This window comes from Pinus tabuliformis, chromosome 1_1 (assembly GCF_031772625.1).
Source record: "Pinus tabuliformis cultivar Carrire ecotype Pingquan chromosome 1_1, CPIR1, whole genome shotgun sequence".
NCBI lineage: Eukaryota > Viridiplantae > Streptophyta > Pinopsida > Pinales > Pinaceae > Pinus > Pinus tabuliformis.
In genome coordinates, this window is record NC_142297.1 from 887,477,744 (window position 1) to 887,483,938 (window position 6,195).

Genomic DNA, 6,195 nt, shown 5'->3' on the forward strand with positions numbered 1-6,195 from the left:
AATATTTGACTGCGTCAGGTCTCTAAGCTTCAGCAGGAACTCGTTAATGGTCTCCAACTTTAGCTTCTATTGTCTAGATGCGCTCAATCTCAGCTGTGCAGTCCAACAAATTTAGCCTCGGCAGGCCATCCCACCGGAACCGAAACATCTTTCAGATGGTCTTCCATTTTCGTATCTGTCGGCAGGGGAAGCATGAGATCTCTAAATATGGGGAGTATTTTGGCACCGGAGCTGCGTCTGGCTGCAGGTTTCATGGCGGAATTGGCTTTGAATGCAAGGGAGGCTATGTCTGTCCCGAAGAGCACAGAACGAAGCATTGACCAGTGTGCAGAAGGAAATAGAGATGCCCCAAATAAGAGCGGCCGCTTTGGTGCTGCCTGCGTTGTGAAAGGCGGGGATGAGTTTTGTACTGACATGGCGGAGCGCATCCTGAATATCATAGCGCGAGTATTTACCGAGGACGCCAAATAAATTTCGAATTTCAAATTTGCTGGAATGCATTCCCTGGATGGCTATGTGGTGGTCATCCGGCAAATGGTCCCTGTCATACGAAACTCGCACTCTGCCACCCGCTGACTCTTTTTCAAATCTCCAGACTCGGTGGCCGGAGTCGAAATTTTTTCCGAACGGCATCCATTTCCGGGCAATTTCGCAGCCTGCGTAGACTACTCCATTTTGAAGAGACCCAGTCACCTTCTCTGCTCTGACTTCCAGATGTCTGGAGCCAGCCACCTTCTCTGACCTGACTTCCACAAATCTAGCGCACGAGATTTCTCAAGTCAGTCAATCGTTGTAGCAATAACAGTACAAGTGGAGAGTCCCGAACAGCCTGATCTACATATTTTTTCCGAACGGGATCCATTTCCGGGCAATTTCGCAGCCTGCGTAGACTACTCCATTTTGAAGAGACCCAGTCACCTTCTCTGCTCTGACTTCCAGATGTCTGGAGCCAGCGACCTTCTCTACTCTGACTTCTAGATGTCTGGAGCCAGCCACCTTCTCTGACCTGACTTCCACACATCCAGCGCACGAGATTTCTCAAGTCAATCGTTGTAGCCATAACAGTACAAGTGGAGAGTCCCGAACAGCCACCTGATCTACATATTTTTCTGCCTGCCATTCTTCTCGCAGAGGAAGAGTGAAAAATATGAAGATTAGCAGGGCGCTGCTGCTACAATTGTTCACGATCGCTAGCGCATACGCTGCCTCATGTCCAACGGATTTTCACTACGTCCATCAACTTCCATGGGACACCTCTTCTTGCAGGCAATCAGGATCAGATCATGGGAGGAACTGTTGCCAGACATTGTTGAGCCTGTTCGCCGCAGGCCTAGCGCAACACCTCAAAGACTCCCCCATGTTCAAGTTTCGCGACTATGCCTCCGCCACTGCTTGCCTAAATGACTTCCAACAACAGCGTTCTTCCATGGATACCGCCGATCTTCCCCAGAACTTGGTGGCCCGCTCCTTGAACGACACATCCATGTTTGTATCGAGTACCAGTCTGTGCGACGGCATACAAACGAAACAGGACTGGATTGCCTTGCTGGGCACAACTGAAATCGATTCCTCTTGCAAAGGAGATCTCCCAAACTTAGCTGCTTGCAATTTATGCAACGATGGCGCTCAGCAAGTTATCACCAGATTGTTGGGGATGAATAAAAATGCAACGTAGAGAACCAGTCTTAATTGCTTCTACTTCGCGGTCCTGTATGTCACCGGCGTTGTTAACGAATTTGGGCCGAAGAGCGCGAAGACCGCTTTCTATGCATACGCCTTGCCCTTACCTGTGCCCAAACCCAAGGAAAAGCGCAGCCGTCTTATTTTGATCTCCACTTGTACGGCAGCTGCGATTATTGTCGTTTCCGTTTCGGCGTTTGTGATTGTTTGTCTCCTTCGGGAGAAAAGAAACCGTGGCGCTGCACACAGGCGGTTTATAAGGCGGAACACAGACCTTTTAAGAACAACCGTCACTGTCAGACGCAACACGGGTGCAGTGTGGTTCAGCATCCAGTAGATCAAAGCCGCGACCCAAAATTTCAGCGAGGCCAATCGCATCGGTCAAGGGGGATTCGGGACGGTGTACAAGGGAACGCTTGCCGATGGACAGAGGATCGCCGTGAAGAGAATCAAGAACTGCTCTGTCGAAGGAGATGCAGATTTCTTAAACGAAGTGAAAATTATTAATGACATCAGGCACCGGAATCTAGTCGTTTTGAGATGCAGATTTCTTAAACGAAGTGAAAATTATTAATGACATCAGGCACCGGAATCTAGTCGTTTTGAGAGGATGCTGTGTTGCAGATTTCTTAAACGAAGTGAAAATTATTAATGACATCAGGCACCGGAATCTCGTGGTTTTGAGAGGATGCTGTGTTGCCAGCGACGACATGGGGGGGCACCAGCGGTTCTTGATTTACGATTACATGCCCAATGGCAGCCTTAACGATCACATCGTCTCGGCTTTTTTGAGCTGGCAGCAGCGGAAAAACATCGTCCTGGGTATCGCCAAGGGCCTGGCTTATCTTCACGTCGGTGTTCAGCCCGCCATTTATCACAGAGATATCAAACCCACTAACATTCTGCTGGACGACGAGATGAATGCCCTTGTGTCCGACTTCGGCCTGGCAAGGATTATGAGTAAAGACGGAGGATCCCACTTGACCACGAGGGTAGCAGGGACGCACGGCTACTTGGCCCCTGAATACGCTCTCTACGGCCAACTTACAGAAAAGAGCGATGTCTATAGTTTCGGAGCTCTGTTGTTGGAGATCAAGAGCGGCAGAAAGGCTCTTGATACCACGCTGGAATCAACCTCCGATTACCTTATTACGGATTGGGCATGGAGTCTTTTGAAAGCGGGCAAAGCTCTGGAAGTGGTAGATGAAAGAATCCGTCACAGTGGGGTAGAGCGAAGCATGGTGAAATTTGTTACAGTGGGTATTCTGTGCGCCCATGTTATGGTGGCTTTCAGACTGACGATACTACAAACTTTGAAGATGTTTGAAGGGGACATTGTGACAGAAAGCAGAGCTACATGGATGCACAGGCAACCAACTTAGAGCTTATTCTCATTCGATGTCTAAACAGATATTTATATACAACAGAGAGACTTCTGGAATTTGATGGGTTAGCGGCTTCCTCAAGAAGCTTGCTCATTTTGTCAACCATTTCTAAAAACTATGCTTAAAATATCTGCTGAATTATTTAGAACAGTCCAGCTACTACATTAATGAGGGTGGTTGGAATTAATGTCTTCCAACACTCCCCCTTAATTCCAACCATATAACAAAAGCACAAGACACTATACTCTTAATTGTCATGCCTGCTGGTCTAAGTCTCAGCTAGGCTTACAACAAAACATTTCATTTTTGACTTCTTGCTAAGGGATCCATGCTTGTTCATTCGGTGTTGCAGTTTCATCTTCACCTTTCTGGCTTTCCTAAAAGAATTCCTCTACTCCTTGCTTATGTACTGAATATCAGCAACCTTTTCCGGATCAAGACCCCAAACAAGGTAATCTAATTCAAGTTCTCCACACTTTCCATGAGGAACCAGCAAACGAGCCATCAAAATGTAGTCATTTTTGAACATGAGAGGCCTCCGAAGAACATTCGTGGTAGTATCCTCCACAGTAGCAGTCATCTTGAAAGAAGATTCTATAAAACTTCTAACAATTGGGTTTTTACTCTGAGTGATTTCTTCAACAACATGATCCTCAACAACATGAGTGATTTCTTCAACAACATGAGTGATTTTTTCAACAACATGATACTGTTTGTCAATGAACTCAAAAATACTGCTAATCCCAAATGGGTTCCTGAGAAAATGATCATTGAAAGGATCATTGTCAAAAATGTCTAAAAAGATAGACATATCAGCTAGGCTTAAATTTTCCTTACCACTCTTGGAATAGCACCTCTCGGTTCTGCCTCTCACTTCCTATCCTTGACCACTGGTTTTGGCTTTACAATTACCATGTGCAAAAGAGACACACCTTGCAAGAACTTGTTAGAAATCCGAGTTTTATCCCGTTGTTCCTCTTCTAATATCAAATCAGGATTATGGAAAAGACTAATACATGATAGCAAACGATACTATAAAAATCAACACAATTACTGCAATGAGTCTGAGCGATTTTATGCAACTCGAATGAAACATAACTGAATGAAACTCCCACACAAATTGCTTACTGCCTTTGGAAACCAACAACAACACATTTTTTTTTTTTTTAACCGAGCTTTGCACTTCACCTTGGCACAAACATTCACTAGCAAAAATCTCCACGGCCACAATAATGCGCTCATCACAACATCGAAAGAGACTTTCCACCGTCATCTTTCACCAAGTCCGCGGCTTTGAACGGATGTGCCCACTGATGCTGCTTCCAGCCTCACAAATCTCGGCCCTCTCGGATGCTCACAAGCCTCAACCACACATCGATTCCTTCATGCTGCCTCATCCTCATGCTCCTTGCCTGATCGTTCAGCAAGAGTACAACACAAGCATAACCATAGGAAAATCCCCCAGCCACTAGGGAAGTGACCGGCCACACCAATCTTCCCCTTGGAAAACAGCGCTGCTCAGCGATTCCACAAGTTTGCAGCTCTTCTGACAATCACAACCGACTCATTTTTCCACTTTCCTGACTGCCTAACACCACGGTCATTAACTCTCTCAAACTACTCTATGCCCAGCAACACTCCCTCGCTCTGTTCTACGCACAGCAGTTCGTTCTCCAGATAGTGGCTGCTCTACTCCAATGGCTCCAACAGCCACAACACACAGCTCCAACTCAAAAGGCCTACTGTAGGTTCAACGCACAACACTACTGGCCTTTCCTCCTACACTCACAGCACCACACTGCACCTCTGGCAGCGATCTTCCCGCGCCGAACAACTCTCATCAATCAACACAAACAACAGAGCACACAACACAACCAACTCAGAGCTTACTTTCATTCGATGTCTAAACAGATATTTATATACAACGGAGAGACTTCTGGAATTTGGTGGGTTAGTGGCTTCCTCAAGAAGCTTGCTCATTTTGTCAACCATTTCTAGAAACTATGCCTAAAATATCTGTTGAATTATCTAGAACAGTCCAGCTACTACATTAATGAGGGTGGTTGGAATTAATGTCTTCCAACACATTGAGATTCCGGAAATATTCGATAGGCCTTTTCCTCTGACGCACCAGTCGCTTAACCATGGTATCAACGAAACTACTCTCCATTCTTCTGCGACTACAACTCTCCATCGGATCTCCATAACAGAGGTGCCCGGATAGGTAGGCGAGTCGCAACGACAGTTTGGACTATGGAAGAACATGGCCGGTTCAACGACTTGACTTGTAGTATCTATGTGGCTCTTAAAAGCTAAGCAGGGTTCAAATTTGAATTAGTCAGAGCCCCTCAAAGCTCTTTAGTGCGGGCACAAATTTATTTATATATTCACATTTAATTGAAAAACGAAATAAAAATAATAATTATTTCCGCATATAAAATTATTTCCCATATAAATAAAAAATTACTTCTAAATTTGAAACTGGAAATTATTTCTTTAAAATTTTCCTAATATGTTCTTTTTGTCATTATTTTTTTTATTATTTTAAAATTTTCATAATAGGTTTTTTTTCATTATTTTTTAAGTTTTACCTTTTTTATTAATTATTTTTCTATTACCTTAATATTTAAAAAATAGAATATATTAACCATTGTTGTTATATCACAGTGTTTCCAAAAAATGTTATCATTTTTATATGACGATACAATCTTTTTTTTTTTTTCTAATGCAAGAGTCGGACCTTCTAAATCATTAATTAACAAAATAGAGTACATAATTTACAACCAATCTCGAAGGGCCGTGGGCTGAGGAGAGAACCCAACAAAACCCTGTAACCGAGCCCAAGACCAAAGCTTCGCGCCCTACAACTAAACCTTACAACTTTCTAAAGAAAAATACAAGAATCTGGATACGGACCCGAAGAGGAACAAAAGTGCCACACTATAAAGTTCTCATATCCGCACCACTTCCTAACTCGCAAATCAGGGAAAAGAGTGTTAAGCCACCTCCCGCCAAGAACAATTGCTTCCTGCCATATTCCTAACTTGCTTCTTTAATCTTAACCGTCGAATCTGTTATCACTCAGGTTGTCCCTTTTGACTCCTAAAGGGATACGGCCGAGGTAACCACA

General features: G+C 44.3%; 1 pseudogene; it reads left to right on the forward strand.

Moving 5' to 3' along the window:
- Positions 1–873: 873 nt before the first annotated feature.
- On the forward strand, positions 874–4,331 carry LOC149217223 (putative receptor-like protein kinase At1g11050; annotated as a pseudogene).
- The last annotated feature ends 1,864 nt before the right edge of the window (positions 4,332–6,195 follow it).